Source organism: Crinia signifera, chromosome 8, assembly GCF_055691185.1.
Source record: "Crinia signifera chromosome 8, ASM5569118v1, whole genome shotgun sequence".
NCBI classification, from domain to species: domain Eukaryota; kingdom Metazoa; phylum Chordata; class Amphibia; order Anura; family Myobatrachidae; genus Crinia; species Crinia signifera.
Window position 1 is genome coordinate 123,244,209 of NC_139224.1, and position 17,714 is coordinate 123,261,922.

Here is a 17,714-nt window from a genome sequence, read left to right on the forward strand (position 1 = left end):
AGACTTTACCCCCGCCCAGAACATGAGGTTCACTAATCCTCAGCTCAGTAGCAAGGTGGTTTAGTCCGGCCTTTCTCTATTCTCTGCCAGGGGGGGCGGTCCAGACCCAACTGATAAGAACAGATACTACACTTGATCTTAGCCAAAAGGCCGAGAAGCGATAGTAGTACTTCAAGTACACAGTTAGACTGTCCTCCTTGCTAGGGAGATCCCACCCTAAGCAGAGAGGAGAACAGAGTACACAGCAGCACTGAGGGAGACAGCCCCACCGAATAAAATAATTACAGCACAGCACACCAGAGGTAGACCGCACAGAGGAGACAGTAGTACTACAAGTACACAGTTAGACTACACAGCAGCACCGAGAGAGACAGCCCCAGCGAATAAAATATTGCATTCAAGGTCAAGCTCAAGTTTAAGCCCCAGCAGCAGCACAAACACACCCTCTCCCAACCCACTACTAGACTGGAGTGAAGATGGCGGACGTGGCAGACGCTATTTAAAGCCTTGCGAAATCCGGTGCCGGGCGATGACGTTCTTGCCCACGCGGACGGACCCGAGTCAAGCGGGAACCTCCAAGCGCTGCTCGGAACCGGCCTCGGAATGATGACGTCCGTGGGGGCTTTGATCTCTGAAATCTGAGTCTGCACATCTCTAGTCACAATTGCATTCAAATATAACTAAGACATATGAGTAAGGTGTAACTTCATTTGACTACTTAAAAACAATTAAAAAATACAACAACAAGGAATAAAAAGACACTATAAAAATTGTACAATGTAGGTGGCACATAAAAAAAGGCATACAAAAAACCCCATAAAGGATAGCACTAGAAATTAGAGGCAATTCCTTATCTTTTAGCAGAAGCACAGTCTGTGAAAGACCAATGCATTTCGTCCAACAGACTTCATCAAGGGGACTCATTTACATAGTTAATGTTATACAATTATATATATATGCAATGCACATATTTTTCTTTTTTGTGTGTGGTTGTGTGAAATTAATTTCCCACATTTTTCATTATATTAAACATGGGATGCGGTCATTTGGTCTACAGCATTATGGTCGACAGTCATTAGCTCGACACTACTAGGTTGACATGGGAAAAGGTCGACATGGGTCTAGGTCAACATGGGAAAGGTCGACATAGTTCTAGGTCGAAAGGTCATTAGTTCGACAGGTCATTAGTTCAACAGTGTCAAAAGGTGACAGTCAAAAGGTCCGACATGGGATTTTTCACTGTTTTTTGAGCCGATATGTGCCGACAGGCGGTATTTCATGCCCTACCATCCACTAGGGCGTGGTGGGAGAATAAAATAGTGTGCCGAGCGTAGCGAGGCACCGTGCGTGAGCAACACGAGGGGATGCGGTGCACTTTAAACTGTGCCCATGTTGATTGTGTTGACATTTGGTTTAAAAAACAGTGAAAAACCCCATGTCAACTTTTTGACTGTCGACCTAGACACTGTCGAACTAATGGCCTGTCGAACTAATGACCTTTCTACCTAGAACCATGTCGACCTTTTCACATGTCGACCTAATGGTGTCAACATAATGACTGTCGACCATCATGCTTTAGACCAAATGATCCCAACCCATTAAACATACAATGGTGCTAGATTATTTATAAACACAGTATGTGTTCATAAAGTACAATTGCTTCTTCCCCCACCTGCTTTTAATACTACCTCGATTGAGTCCGAACCAACCCCTTGGGAGACACCTTGTCACTCCTTCCCATCTGAGGCTATACAAACATTGCCAACACACTGCTCCCCAAGCCATTTCCTTACTTGGATTACAAAGTTGAACACAAACACCACTTACTCAATATCTCCAACTGATTGTCGATGACTTACACCCATCTTGGGCCGACCGCATGGACCTTTGAACGGACTGCCAATTCTTTGTTTATCCTCACAGGGACGGTAACTATCCATCTTTACTTACCTCAAAAATTTTGGGGTACTTCTAGGAACGGACTTTCCTGGATACATCAATATTTTATTACTGTGGGTGCATTTTATATTATTACACATTATTGTCTATGCCAGTGGTCAGGGAACTCGGTCCTCATTACCTCACACAGTGCATGTTTTGCTGGTAACCCAGCAGGTGCACAGGTGTACTAATTACTCACAGACACATTTTATAAGGTCCGCAGGTGGAGTTAATTATTTCACTTGTGATTCTGTGAAGAGACCTGCAAAACATGCACTGTGTGGGGTAATGAGGACCGAGTTCCCTGACCACTGGTCTATGCTATTGTTTTATTAAAATGTTGTTATAGACCATCCAATGCTCTACTAGAGGTATTTTATAATATCTTAGAAATTCATATATAGTGTTGCTTACCCTTTTCTTTTCCACATTCATTTTAAAACATGTCTTATAGCAAATGTCTTAAGCAAATTTAGTTATTGCAATGTACAGTGTGTGAGCAACTAAAGATTTATACAGGAAAAAAAGTAAGTAAAATAATAGGTCTTTATCTTAATTCAGGTAGAGATTAACAGAGAGATGCAGTAGGTGACAGAGAGAGGATGCCAGGCAGTGGGTTATGCCAGGTCGAGGCAATGGGTGACCAGCAGAGGGTGACAGACAGTGAATGATTAGAAGAGGTAGTGGGAGATGTCAGGAAGAAACAGTGGGATAGGTTAACAGGCAATAGAGGCGCAGAGAAGGTGATGGAGAGAGGCAGTGAAAGTCAGGTAGAGGGTGACAATCAGTGGTTGATGGAGAGAGGCAGTGGGTGGTGCCATGGAAAGGCAGTGGGTGGTGCCCTGGTGAGGCAGTGGGTGACAGGCACTGGGAGACAGAAGGTTATGAGGCAGTGGTTCACCAGTAGAGGTTGACATGCAGTGGACGATGCTGGAAAGATGCAGTGGGTGACCATTAGAGGTTAACAGGCAGTGGGTTATGCAAGGGAGAGGTAGTGAGAGATGTCAGGGAGAAGCAGTAGGAGAGGGTGACAGGCAATAGGGGGACAAAGAGGGTAGAAGACAGGGAGAGGGTGACAATCAGTGGTTGATGGAGAGAGGCAGTGGGTGGTGCCATGGAGAGACAGTGGGTGACAGGGAGAAGGTGACAGGCACTAGGAGATAGATGGTTAAGAAGTGAGGCAGTAGTTCACCAGGAGAGGTTGACAGGCAATGGATGATGCCAGAAAGAAGCAGTGGGTGACCATAAGAGGATAACAGGCAGTGGGTTATGATAGGGATATGCAGTGGAAGACAGGGAGTGGGTAATGAAAAGAGGCAATAAGTGATGTTAGGGAGAGAAAGTGGGTTGAAATGGGAATTGGAGGGGGCTATAGACAGTTTGTGATGGTGACAGAGAGGCAGTGGGTGATGGCGTGACATACATCCCCCAATGTATTTACTAAGATGGATGTTCTATTTCAGATGGGATGTTGCTATGGGCAACCAATCAGATACTATCTATTATTTTCTAGAAGGTGCTAAATACATAAGGTGATACCAGGGAGAGGTAGTGGGTGACAGGGAGAGGGTGATGCAGAGAGGCGTTGGGTGACCAGCAGAGGGTGACAGACAGTGGGTGATGAAGAAAGGTAGTGGGTGATGTCAAGGAGAAGCAGTGAGTGACCAGGTGAGGGTGCTGGAGAGAGGCAGTGGGTGATGAAGAAAGGTAGTGGGTGATGTCAGGGAGAAGCAGTGAGTGACCGGGTGAGGGTGCTGGAGAGAGGCAGTGGGTGATGGGATGACATGCATTGAAATGGCAGGGAGAGGATGTGGGGCAGTGGTGATGGAGAGAGGCATTGGGTGACACCAGGGAGAGGTAGTGAGTGGCAGGGAGAGGGTGACAGGCAGTAAGTTATGGAATGAGGCAGCAGGTAATGCTAGTAAGGTGCAGTGGTTGACAAATATAGGGTACAGGAAGTATATAACAAATATTATTATATTATTCTTCGGTTTTACTGAGAGGAAGGGTCATAAGGTCATTAATTGATTATTTATCTTTCATTTAATGTTTTTTATGTATATTATTTTAATACCGTTTATATATGAATTAGACATTTATACTTTTCTGATCGCCGTGTCTTTTATAATATTTTGGATATATGACAAGTGAATTACTTTTGTAATGAGGTCATAGCTCACTAATTGAGAAGGGCATTTATACCCAGGACTGAGCTCTAACAAGTCACCTTGATAAAGTTAGAGGTAATGAAACGTGTTGGTGCATACCTTGGGACCCGTCTACAAATCATTGGGACACTTAGCTGCTCAATATTCTGGACACTTGCTTTGTTTTTTCCCTATGGAGCGTTTATCTTCTTGGACAATAGCTGTACACTGGTGAGGACTTGCTGTATGCCATAAAGCCCCCCCAATTGGGACCGCAAACCTCCAACTGCACCAAGTACATTGGGGCATCATGGATGTATATATTCTCCCCGTGCTTGCTTGGGTTTCCTCCGGGTACTCCGGTTTCCTCCCACAATCCAAAAATATACTGGTAGGTCAATTGGCTTCCAACAAACATTAACCCTAGAATGTATGTGTGCGCATGTACATGTGGTAGGGAATATAGATTGTAAGCTCCACTGGGGGCAGGGACTGATGTGAATGTTCAACTATACTCTGTAAAGCGCTGCGGAATATGTGTGCGCTATATAAATAATAAATAATGTTAATAAATAAGTAAATTCATCCAACTGGACTCCTTATATTGGAAGCCTATTCATTGCTCCAGTGCAGGTTATATTACCACTCATTCCCCACAAGGGTCCCAAGCTTTTGTTCTTATTTATTTTATCTCATTTTCTTTTTTGTGATTACATACTGTACAATCAAATTGCCCTATGCACAATTAATTCACTTGTCTTGTAATTGTTTTGGAGCGCTGTTTTCTTTGTTTTGTGCATTCCATGTAGACGGGATCTGGCTAATTCCACCAACAGCTGCTTCCACTGAGCAAACAGCCCTGACGAGTGCTCAGAACAGTATATACTGTTATTCTCATAGGCCTGATTCAGACCTGTTTGCTAGGCAGCATACACTAGCAGCCTGGCGAACAGGTCAGGGCCGTCCGACAGAAGAATTAATTTGATGGTCGATGACCATCGAATGATTTCTCTGTCCTTCGGTAATAAAAGTCAGTCTGAACTGACTTTTATTACCGCCGCAGACCCCCGAAATTGGGATGGGGGCTGACATCATGTGATGTCAGCTGCCTGCCCCATGCAGTCATTGACCCACCTGTTTTCCCTGGGGAACGTCCGGTGTTTTCATGGGGACGTCCAACTTGCGAATGGCTTGTGATAAAAATAAATGATTTTTTTTTGCAGAATGGGCTCGCACATGCGATCTGTACCCATGCACATTCTATCAATAATCAGCCATCTTGCTAAATCTCAGGGCTGCGATTCGGGGAGGTATGCAATCTGCTGCCGCTATTTCCGACGTGGGAAATAGCGGTGGCTCCCTATTCAATGCTGTCATTAATGACAGCATTGATGCGGGATCACGGCAGAACGGGCCCGACTTCAGAAGCTGTGAGGCCCGTTCTGCCGATAACGGCCGTGGATTGTCGTTATCCAGGCTGCAGATCGACAATCCACGGCCGTTTTCACGGCCATGCCCCCTTTGCGCCCATCGGCAGGCAGAACATTGAATCCCGTCTGTCGTTTTGCGGTCATTCTGACCGCAAACGGGCCAGGACCACGGCTGTCGGCGGGGATCGACAGCTGTAATCCCAGATTGAATACCCCCCCTAAGTCTGAATAAGCCCTGTGTGTGATTCAGACCCAGGCCCTTTGGATGCTGTACATCTATATTTCCAAAATCCTTTGTTAATCATATATTTGCTGCTGGAATAATTTTGTTTTTGTTTATACAAAAAATAAAGCTAAATAAGTGTGTCTATAACAATATCTGCATTGCTTGGATGTAGATGAAGCATCCCAGCTTTTATCAAACTACGACTCCCGTGGCGCCTGGCAGATGATCACATTTAGTGCAATAGCAGCTGGAATCAACAGGCTGCCGACTCTTGACCTAGGCACACTTTGAACTTAAACAATGAGACTCAGCAACATCTGCAGGTTTAGTGTACAGGGGCGGCCCAAGTGAATTAAAAAAAAATGTAAAAAAAAAAGGGGAGAGTAAAACGTAATAAAATATTGTACTAACTAGAAAGAACATTTTCGTTAGAGTATTAGCAAATGATTCTGGCTGCAGCTAAATAGCCTTAGTGGTATAAATTATTAGTAGGTGGTCCATTCTCCATTAACAGTGAGTTGATTTTGGAACACATAATTTACTGTAGGTTAATTGCTGGAAATGTGTTTTTACACCATAAAGGCAGCTACTACAGTATATAAACGACTTTTGTTTTAGCATTGGAAAACCCTACAACATACTGCAAACTTGAAAAGACGTGAAAACAGGAGAGGCAGAAGCAAGGGAAAAAAATGACCAAAATTAGAAATATAATTTATATTAGTATAGCCTGGTCAGTAAAGCCTGGATCTGGACCGTCTTGTTTACCTGCATACAGTATAACTGGTAATGTGACATATTATATGACTGATTGAAGCAGTGCTGGATTAATAACATAATAATAATAATAATAATAATAATAATAATAATAATAAAGGCCTAGAGGCCACCTACAGATTAGGTAAGTAATGGCTAACCTTGACACTCCAGCTGTTGTAGAACTACACATCCCAGCATGCCCTACATTATTTTTAGCATGACCAAATGGCAAAACTGTAGCAGAGCATGCTGGGATGTGTAGTTCAACAACAGCTGGAGTGTCAAGGTTAGCCATCACTGGACAAGGCCCATCAATTTGTTTTTTTGCTGAGGCACTGTTACTTGCACTATAAACTCTAATGGTTGAAGGCACTTTGCACTGTACAGTAGCATGTTTTGGTCTTCAAGAATTGATTACAAACAACTAAAATCACATAGTGGTGTGGCTTTTTGTTGTTCTTACAGTCCTGTTAACCTCAATAGCATTCATTTCCAGTAATTTCATTAAGTTTGATAATTTTACAGTTCACAATATTGTTTTTATTCAGTTTAGGCCAAAAGCTACATCAAGCTAACTGGCCAACCTCATTAGTGTCAGATAGTAGTAGTACACAAATATCCCCCTCACCCTGTTCCACTTTCGCAGTAGCATCCTCAAGTTCTATTATGTCCTCATTACCATCTCTACATGTTTTGCTCCTCACATGTGCAGATGGTGCAAAAATAGTGGAAGGAGGAGAAAGAGGCTTCTCAACGAGGACATTGTGAGAAATGTCAGACTCACCATAGCTAACGTGAACACCCCCCATGGCTATTCTAAGGGTTTTGTGAACACAGAGTTGAGCATCAGGGGTAAATTTACTAAAGCTTCTAAATATGAAGAGGTGGTGTTGCCCATAGTAACCAATCATATTCTGTCTATCATTTTCTAGAATGTATGGGAGAAATGATAGATAGACAGAATATGTTGGTTGCCTTGAAGCTTTAGTAAATTTATCACTTAGTGTTCTTTTTTTTTTATGATTTTGCGCTTTTCAAGGTGGCACTCTACCTTTTTACCATTGTGAAAGATTTAGATTTCAAGTGTTTCCTTATCTTTACCTTAAGTAGATGTTGTGCAATGATGACTGGCAGCAGCTTTAGCGCTAGTATTTGGTTGCTGCGCCTGTTCTTTTCGATTGTTATTCATACCGATGAACTTACACAACTATAATTATATACAGATAGTGGTAGATGCTCAAATTAGTTCAGTACTACTTTTCAGGTGCATGAAAGGAAGGGGTTAATACTTAGTCAGTAACAAGACATTGGTTCCTCCAGCACACTGAATAGTAATAGTAACCAATCTTGAACACTACATGATAATAGAATTCAGAGATATTGGTTACAAATACCTGCACAGGTGTATGACATGCCCCCAAGCCGCTTCAAGGCTTCTCTGTATATTGGGGGTCCCTAGCGCTATATCTAGGTGCAGGGTGTGGCACCCCAAAAACTATCATAAGCTAGGAGGCCCAGTGCGGCACGCCAGTGAGATACTAAGTGTTAATAATTAGTGATAGGAAGCCGAAGCTATACATAAAGAGAGAGATAAATTAAATGTAATTAAAATAAGAGAGAGAGATAGTGTTAGTGAGGGAAAAGTGTTAATAGAATGTAAGGGCATGCCGCACTAAAGCCACCCAGCCCAACCAGTCCAGGGGCACCGCACCCCACACCACTGTTACCCTAAATTGGGTCTACAATTAGTCAGCAAGGAGCCACATGATAATGGCTCCTTACTTGGTATATCTGAACTAAGAGCTACCTACCTTGGAGCAACCCCAGACTACTCCATGTGGCATATCAGGACCTGCATCTCCGCCTAATACAAGCTCCTCTCTGCCTCTCACAACATACATACAGATAGTGGTAGATGCTCAAATTAGTTCAGTAAAACTTTTCAGGTGTATGAAAGGGAGGGGTTAATACTTAGTCAGTAACAAGACATTGGTTCCTCCAGCTCACTGAATAGTAATAGTAACCAATCTTGAACACTACATGATAATAGAATTCAGAGATATTGGTTACATATACCTGCGCTAATTATCACTAATTATTAACACTATAGTATCTCACTGGCATGCCGCACTGGGCCTCCTAGCTTATGATAGTTTTTGGGGTGCCACACCCTGCACCTAGATATAGCGCTAGGGACCCCCAATATACAGAGAAGCCTTGACACGGCTTGGGGGCATGTCATACACCTGCGCAGGTATATGTAACCAAAATATCTGAATTCTATTATCATGTAGTGTTCAAGATTGGTTACTATTACTATTCAGTGAGCTGGAGGAACTATGTCTTGTTACTGACAACTATAATTATGTTTGACTTTTTTTTTTTAAATGACTAACAAGTTTTTGCGGCCGCAGTGCATATTTTTATGTGACTGCGAAGTTGTGAATAAACATAGTGAGATGCAGTTGTACAAACTAAGTATTTTTTTTAGTGTATTTTATTTTAAACTACTTTTAAAATTACTCTCATTACTGCATACTCAGCACTTACATAATTTGTACAAAAATAAATAAATAAAAATGACTATTTAATATTGCCCTTAAGGGGTCATGTGCTGTGAGGAGCGAGAGGTGCTGTCCTGTGATCGGAAAGGAATGCTTTGCTGTAAGTGGTGCTATTCTGGGATGGGAGAGAAGAAGGGACAGGGGAAAGAAGACCTCCCAAAGAAATGAAAGAAGAGCAAGTTATTGAAATAGCCCTTGTAGAAGAAAGCTGCGGAGGTGCCGATGTTCAGGATTGGCAAGCATCTGAAACAAGAAGCTTAGGACTGAAGAGTGTCACTGAACCACCTTTCTTATAAATTAGCTAGTTTAACATAGGTGTTGGCAATCATAAATCAAGGGGGAAATCCAGAAACAGAATTTGTCTCTAATGGAATGGGTCATTTTGAGAGGTACGCACTGGGACTGTGGATGCAATCGGGCCTCAGGCCTGTTGTACAAGCCCTTAGTAAGTGACCCTGGCTATTAGTCCCATGTAATTGGGGTGGGGGGGGGGGGGGGGTGAAAATATCAGGGGGGAGAGGGGCTCAAGTTTTGCTAGGTAAAGTTCACCAGACCACAGTATTGAACCCAGTAGTGTCTCAAAGGCAGGTTAAAAGTTCCAACATAAGAAGGCTCACCATACTATCCTTTTAAACTGGTATACACAGGGGTGTAAGTTTGAACCAGGTGCCAGGAGGCAAAAGAGATGGTGGTGCCCCATCTGTCATTGCATGTGCAGTAGCACAGCTGAGGGAGATAAGAAGGAAGTAATGTAATTGCAGTGCGATCACATTACTTCTCAGTGATCACCGAGATGAGTGTCTCTGTCCCGGTGACTCTCCAACAATACCCTGTGCAAATAAAGGAATCTTTATTAATGGAGTCTGGCCACAAGGCAAACACATTACCCCCAACAGAATAAAACTCATGATCTCCTACAGAGAAAAAAACACATTTCCCCCCCACAGAAAGTGCCTAGACCTAAGTAAGGTACTGTCATTGGAGCACCCAAACAGATCACTTTGCAAGCTAAAATGTGCTTCCCTCACGGCTCAGCATGCCTAAAAAACATCAATGTAATTACTCTATGAGGTACCATCTAAAGGTAGCTGCTGGGAGAAACAATTGAATTCCTTCCATTTTCCCCTATAGAAGAAATCAACAAAGTATTCCCGTACAGCAGAAAAAGACATGATCCATTAAAAAAAAACACAAAAAAACACATTATTCGCAATAGAAAACAATTCCTACAAAAAAAAACACTTTATCACCTGAAAAAAATAGATTGCTTTGTTTGTTTTTTAATTGTGAGTGCATTTGTGAAATAAATCTATCCTTGTATAAGAGTTAATGCACCAGCAGTGTTATCTGTTTTTCCCTTTTAGGTACCCCTCCATTGGAGATCAAAACGAATGGGCAGTCGTTCTATGGAAATTTAAACATCCATCCTTCAATAAAATCGATTATCAGATTGGACCTTTGTTACTGTAAGCTCTTTTGTTTGTGGCTTCATGGTAGATTTATTTTCGTTTAGGTGCCTTATTGTTTGAGCAATCATTTTCTTTCTAGTACTCTATATGGGTCTTGGGGAAGACCCTTTTGCTCTTTCTTAGTGCTGCTACTTACCAATTAATTGCACAGTCTCACAATTGTTTTATTTACTAAGAATACTGTGAAGTGTGGGAATTATAGTGTAGAATAATGCAAACTGGGGGTACTTCAGTGGGGCATAACATGACGTAGGAGCACTACAGTGTGGTATAGTGTAAAGTTGGGGTTGGGGGCATTACATTACAGGAAACACTCAAATTAAATTGTATTTACACCAATTGGGGAGATTTATTAAAGCTCAGAGAGAGATGTACTAAGCATTCAACATTTGCCAGTTTACAGATTGTGTTAGAAAAATTAACAGTTAGGAGCTGATTGGATGATACTTTATTGCTCTCTATTCTATGTGTCTAAAAGCTTTCATATACCTCCACCTGAGTTCTTTTAAAATCAGAAGTTGGTGAGTGATTAGGTACTCTTTACCTAGAACGGCGCCCGTCGCGGGCATCGCGGGTACATTTATGTGTGGCCGCGACGCGACCGACGCGATGCCCGCGATTTCCCATTGAAACCCATGTTAAACATGGAAATCGTGTCGGTCGCGTCGCGGCCGGCCATAAATGTACCCGCGATGCCCGCGACGCGATACTCCCGATTTCCCATAGGAATCAATGTTAAAAGGCGCGATGGACCCGATTTTACTGTTAAATGGCTCAATGGACCCGATTTGGACATAGAAATCAATGTTAAATGAGCCACAGAGGCCATTAACCCTTTAATGTCCCCCCCAATTTTTAACGCCACCCCACGATCCACGCGAACCCGAAGCGTGGCGAGCGCAGCGAGCCCGCGAGGGGCGGCGGTACGCGTCCTCCGACCTTTTCATGCCCTACTATCCACTAGGGCGTGGAGTGAGAATATAATAGTGTGGCGAGCGCAGCGAGCCACCGAGCCCGAAGCGTGGCGAGCGGACGCGGATACCTTCACAGGTAGACGCGTCCCCTCGCGGGCTTCACAGGTGTCGGCGTCGCCACGGACACCTGTGAAGCCCGCGAGGGGACGCGTATAACTGTGAAGGTATCCGCGTCCCCTCGCGGGGCTCGCTGCGCTCGCCACGCTTCGGGCTCGGTGGCTCGCTGCGCTCGCCACACTATTATATTCTCACTCCACGCCCTAGTGGATAGTAGGGCATGAAAAGGTCGGAGGACGCGTACCGCCGCCCCTCGCGGGCTCGCTGCGCTCGCCACGCTTCGGGTTCGCGTGGATCGTGGGGTGGCGTTAAAAATTGGGGGGGACATTTAAGGGTTAATTGTGCTTATTTGGGCTCTGTGGCCCATTTAACATTGATTCCTAGGGCCAAATCGGGTCCATTGAGGCATTTAACAGTCAAATCGCGGTCAATCTGCCTTTTTAACATTGTTCCCTATGGGAAAATCGCGGTCATCGCGGTCATCGCGGGCATCGCAGCCATCCCGATTTACCCGCGATGCCCGCGATGACCGCGATTTTTACCCCCGACGACCGCGATTTCAATCGCTGGCGCCGTTCTAGGTAAAGAGTACCAGTGATTAAAATACATATTTTTGTACTAATCATTGATTACATTGATGTAATTATGAAATTTAAATTTTGCTCTATGTTTTTAGGTAAAATATCCAACAGATTGGACTGAGATCGACACAGTTCAGCAGCATTGTGAAACGGATAAGCAATAATTTCCTGTCTTTCCAGACCATATTTTCTGTGACTAGATACAAGAATGTTACTTGAAAAATATGATTTTAAACTATTGGCAAAGGGTGTAATCCCTGAAACAGATATAATGCATGAAGTCCCGGATTGCACTGCTGTTCACCCCTATAAATTTGCGTATTCCATACTTCCTTGGTCCTTTGCCCTGCTAATTAGTTCAAGAACGTTGAAGTCCAGCCATATTTATTATCAGCTTATTTTCTGAACAGCTTGAAAACATTTAGGAAAAAAGTTAGGAGAGTTCATCTCAAAACTATACATATCTGTGTACATCAGACCTGGCCAAAAGGTAGATCGTGTAGAACTATAGTGTTGAGAATGGGTTGGCTGTGTGTGTATGGTTTGAGTTGCGAATAAAAAACCCACAGAGGGTGCACGTGCGCATGCACACTGCATGATCCTGCGCTCACGTGAATGTGCATAGGAGCACGCAAGTGTGCGGGTAGTTTGAGTCCACTACCCTTTGGGTACCGGTGCGTACACTCCCGTTGGCATGTGTTATGGGCGTCGCTTCGCATGACTGCATGCGATTGCAGTTCGCAGAAGTGCGTGTGAACATGCGCACGTACAAATCAACCAGAAAAAGGTCTATTATGTCACATACCATAATGCCTATTAGACATCATGCCACACCGTAATGCCCATTTTGCACATTATTCCACATACCGTAATGCCTATTAGAAATTATGCCACATTGTAATGCACATTACATATTATGTTGCACATATAATGCTGCATATGTGTAGTGCCAATGACACATAATGCCTCCAAAAGTGCTACTTACTTTAGTCCAGCCCTGCATCCACCCCTGTTTCTGAAGCTGCTACAATGGGGAAGGGTGGAGTGCAGAGCGCGTTTCTGCTCCCCTCTAGATAAGCCTGGCATACATTTCAAATATAACGCCGGCTCGAGAGTCAATAGAAGCTCATGGTCGGGGCAGTACGGATGGTGTAATGGTTAGCATCACTGCCTCACAGCGCTGAGGTCATCGGTTCGATTCCCACCATGGCCTCTAGCTGTGTGGAGTTTGTATATTCTCCCCGTACTTGCGCAGGTTTCCTCCGGGTACTCTGGTTTCCTCCCACATTCCAAAAATATACTGGTAGGCTAATTGGCTCCCAACAAAATTAACCCTAGAATGAATGTGTGTGTGTGTGTATATGTGGTAGGTTAATAGATTAGATTGTAAACTCCACTGGGGCAGGGACAGATGTGAATGTTCAAATATTCTCTGTAAAGCGCCGCAGAATATGTGTGTGCTATATAAGAAACTGTTAATAAATAAAGAAATAATGGTTTGGCAGCCATTCGCTAATTGTAGCTGCTGGTCTGCAAGCTCTGATTGGCTGGTGACCAGCTCCACATTTAAAATGTCTCTGTTGCTTAAGCAGGCAAGCAACATGTTGGTGCAGCAGCAGCAGCAAACCCTCACAGTTCAATATGACATAAAAAAATCTCCAAATCTGTAAATGTACTGTATAACTCTGAATCCATCACAATGATCTCTATATATAATTCGTTTTACCAGCTAAATGTTCAGTTTAGAAACCACAATCTGTAACACTCCTGTGGTTTCTTAATCCCAATTGTATGCCAGTCACACAAAACAGTGATGTTAGACATTATCATCTGGCTCTTCCAATACAGATTACCCTAACAATTAGACTGGTCAGGAGGAGACCATTTTGCTATACTTTGCTTACATTCATAATTAAAGAAAACACCGGATTATGTGATGTTGTTTCCCAAGCAAGTTTAGATGCTCGGTTTAAATACAGATGTGGGAAGATGAGACAGGAAAACAAGTCTTTATTTTGTATATATTTGTTTTTTCATGCAGATATCCCAGACTTACTGAGCTTTACTTTTCTGGTAATATAAACTAACCGTCTCAGGCACTCTAAATGTTTAAGTTAACTTGGCTTAAGGAGCAGTTTGCTTGATGAGATAGATTGGGGACTGTCAGCTGTTTATAATTTGAAGAGCCTAACGTAAAACATAAGTTGTTCATAGATACAGGACTTTTATTATGAAAGTCTTACATTCACAGGTACAGCTCCCTGTAGAAATTTCATTTGTGGTCTTTTCCCCAAAGTTGGTCCGTTTCGGCATCCATGTCGACACAATGTTTGCCGACAGGTGGTATTTCATGCCCTACCGGTGGTATGTTTTAGTGTTTATGTTGACTGTGTCGACATAAGGGTAAAAAAAAAAATGTTGTCTTTTTCACTGTTGACCTTACCAATGTCGACCTAATGACCCTGTCAACCTTAACCATGTTGACCTAATAAGATTAATAATGGGGCTATGGAACTGCAGCTTCCGGCTCACACTCCAAATAGGCCCACAGCATGTGTACATTCATAAGAAAAGGATTAGCAGGAAGTTAGTTTTACAGCGCTTGTTATGTGTTTGCTTATCAAAGCTGCTGCTTGAGGGGAGTAGTCAGCTCCCTATATGGATAAAGAACAACAAGAAAATGGAAAGCAGCACTGAAATGAAAAGAAATTGCTATACCAAGTGATCAATATATGAACAGTTTTAATGGCACAGTAAAAATAATTATAATATATATAATACGAATATAAAGGTCACAAATTCAAGGACCAGGTGCAATCAGAGAAAATGGTTAGAAGAACCAGCATTTGCATGGGGACTGGCCGTTCCCATGTTGAAGCGCCGACACTGTCCGCCCCCATCCCACCCCCCCAATGTGCATGCGCCAGGCCGACACCTGGGTTACTGAAGTCATGGCCGGGACTAAGGTGGTGTGATCAGTGCCACCACACAGAGTGCAGGATGTGACATTGTGTATATAAGGGGCACTACTACTGTGTGGCATTATGTGGATAAGTGGCACTACTACTACTGGTCCTTTGTCATTGTTTAACATATGAGAGAAGGGGAGGGATCAGTGCTCTCTCTGGCGCAGGGCACCAAAATGTCTAGCTATAACTCTGATTAAAGTATTTTGTGGGTTTCCTCTCCTCCGCTACCTCCCTGTTTACTGTTTATTTGTGTCTTTTGTTTTATGTTGAACAGCCAATTCCAGAAACATTTGTCATATACTGTATAAAGTATTTTAGGTACTTATGTATTATCTGGGCTCCCATGTTCAATGCACCCCATTTTTTAATACCCCTACTATCCAACTACGCATGGAGTTGAATTTATATAGTGTGGCGAGCGCAGCGAGCCACCGTGCCCGAAGCGTGGTGAGCGTAGCAAGCCCCGCGAGGGGATGCGGTCTCATAAGAAAAACGGGAGCCCAGATATTACATAAGTACCGTATTTTGTTATGGTGTGTACACACGTTAGATGTGGCTTAAGATCCTATCCACGATCTGATCAGATAGGATCGTGGATAGGATCTTAAGGCACATCCGATTTGCATCCTATCTTGACTATATAGTACAGATCTGCACTATATAGACAAGGCAGCCAAGACTTTCTGGCTTCCGATACGTGAACGCACATCGGGATCGGATCGGGATCGCAAGGGTTAAAACCCTTGCGATCTGCATCCGATGTTGATCCGATGCCGATCCGATGTTGACTATATCGTCAACATCGGAAAGGAAATCGGACCGTGTGTACACAGCATTACACTGAAGGTTGCTAAGATATTTTCTGCCTTGTCTCATTTTGGAACTCAATACTTCAAAAAATTGTTTTAGTTTGTGTTTGTGTAATAACCTGCTATACAATTGTGTGTCATGATGAAGCACACTATAGTGAATTTGTTTACAGTGGTGAATATTTCCCAGCAGCCTCGGCAGCTGCACAGAAAGTCAGTAGCATGTCACATGGCCTGTGTCAGGAGGAGGGTGAGCAGTTGGGCAGTGCAGTGATCTGTTAGGAGAGGTCCAGGCAGAAAGAGTGTGGCAGACAGAGGGTGCATGGAGGGATGCTTATACTTACTGGGGGCATGTGGAGATGGTTCATGATATTCCCTTTCAAGTTTTTGTTGTCACCTGTCGGACTGAAAAGGAGAGATGTGGTGTTTCCTGCCCCAAAAAATATACATAGCATACCCTCCAACTGTACCGATTTAGCCGTTTTTAAATGGTCTGTACCAGCTAAATCTAACTGTACCGAATGTACCGATTTCTGAGGTGGCTTCTGGAACTCTGGGAAATGTAGTCTTCACCTGCCAACTGCCCATTGTGTAGTATGAGGCTTAGACTACATTTCCCAGGTTGCACTGCAGGGGGCCTCAGCCGGGCTCCAGTCCTCACCTTGATTAGAGATTTCTCCCTGCAACCCCTGCACCTCCTCTCCGTTCCCAGGGGATTGCAAAGCCAGTGCACCCCAGGCCCACAGTGCACAGGGGCGCCCCCTGATACCGTATTTGAGCTTATGGGCGGGCGGCTGAGGACGAGGAGGCCACGGGGGGCACAGAAAGCAGGGTGAGTGCTACTATGATACCTGGGGCCCCGGGTATATGATCTTCTTAAATGACGCCAATACACCTTCGGAAAGGGGATTTGGCCACACCTCCCTTTTCCACTGAACACGCCCATTTGGCCATGCCCCCTTTCCAAATGTGCACTGATTTCGTCCCTCCAGATGTTGGAGGGTATGACATACCAGCCCAGAAAAGGAGTGTTCTCATATTTACCTACACAGCTGTATACTGTTTCAAGACATTATACCTCAGAAAAGGACATTTTACCTCATAGAACTAAAGTCTGCTATATTTATGCACAGCCGCAGACAGAAAATATACATTTTACCTCAGAACGGCTGTAATATGCTCTTCTCTCACCCAGATGTATATTTTGAAAGATGTACTATCCCAGGAAGGTTAAAAGATGCTAATAATCTAAGGCAGGGTTAACACAGAGACTGCGTTTACCTCAGATGATAATTGTACATAGTGGCGTAAGTTCATCCCAGTTGCCTGGAGGCAAGATAAATATTGCCGCCCCCCCTTCCCCACAAACACACACATTGCACCATATATAAATATATTTTTGCATGTGAATGTATGTTATGTGTATTATGTTTAAAACAAAGAAAGTGTAACCTCTATGGTCCTGCTAGGAGGGGGAATCAGCCACAGAAGCAATATCAATGGATTTCAATTAATTGTTTTAAAGGAGAAGTGCCCCCTTAAGAGCAGGAGCCCGGCGGCAGATGACTCCATTGCCTCCCAGAGTTCTGCCTCTGACTGTACAACAGGCAGACATTTATGTGCTTCCTCATCAGAAGGAGAAAATAAGCATCTTTCCCTGACTAATAATATTTGATGGAGAAATAGTGACTGTATCAAACAATAAGGTGTAAAGACTTTATACAGTGAGTTAGATGCACGCAAGCATAGACAGGGCTGCATTGACTATATAGTATAATAGTGAAAATT

The 17,714-nt window shown here is 43.5% G+C and overlaps 1 pseudogene; it reads right to left on the reverse strand.

Annotated features, from left to right (window-relative positions):
• On the reverse strand, positions 1-162 carry LOC146029952 (U2 spliceosomal RNA; annotated as a pseudogene).
• Between the last annotated feature and the right edge of the window lie 17,552 nt (positions 163-17,714).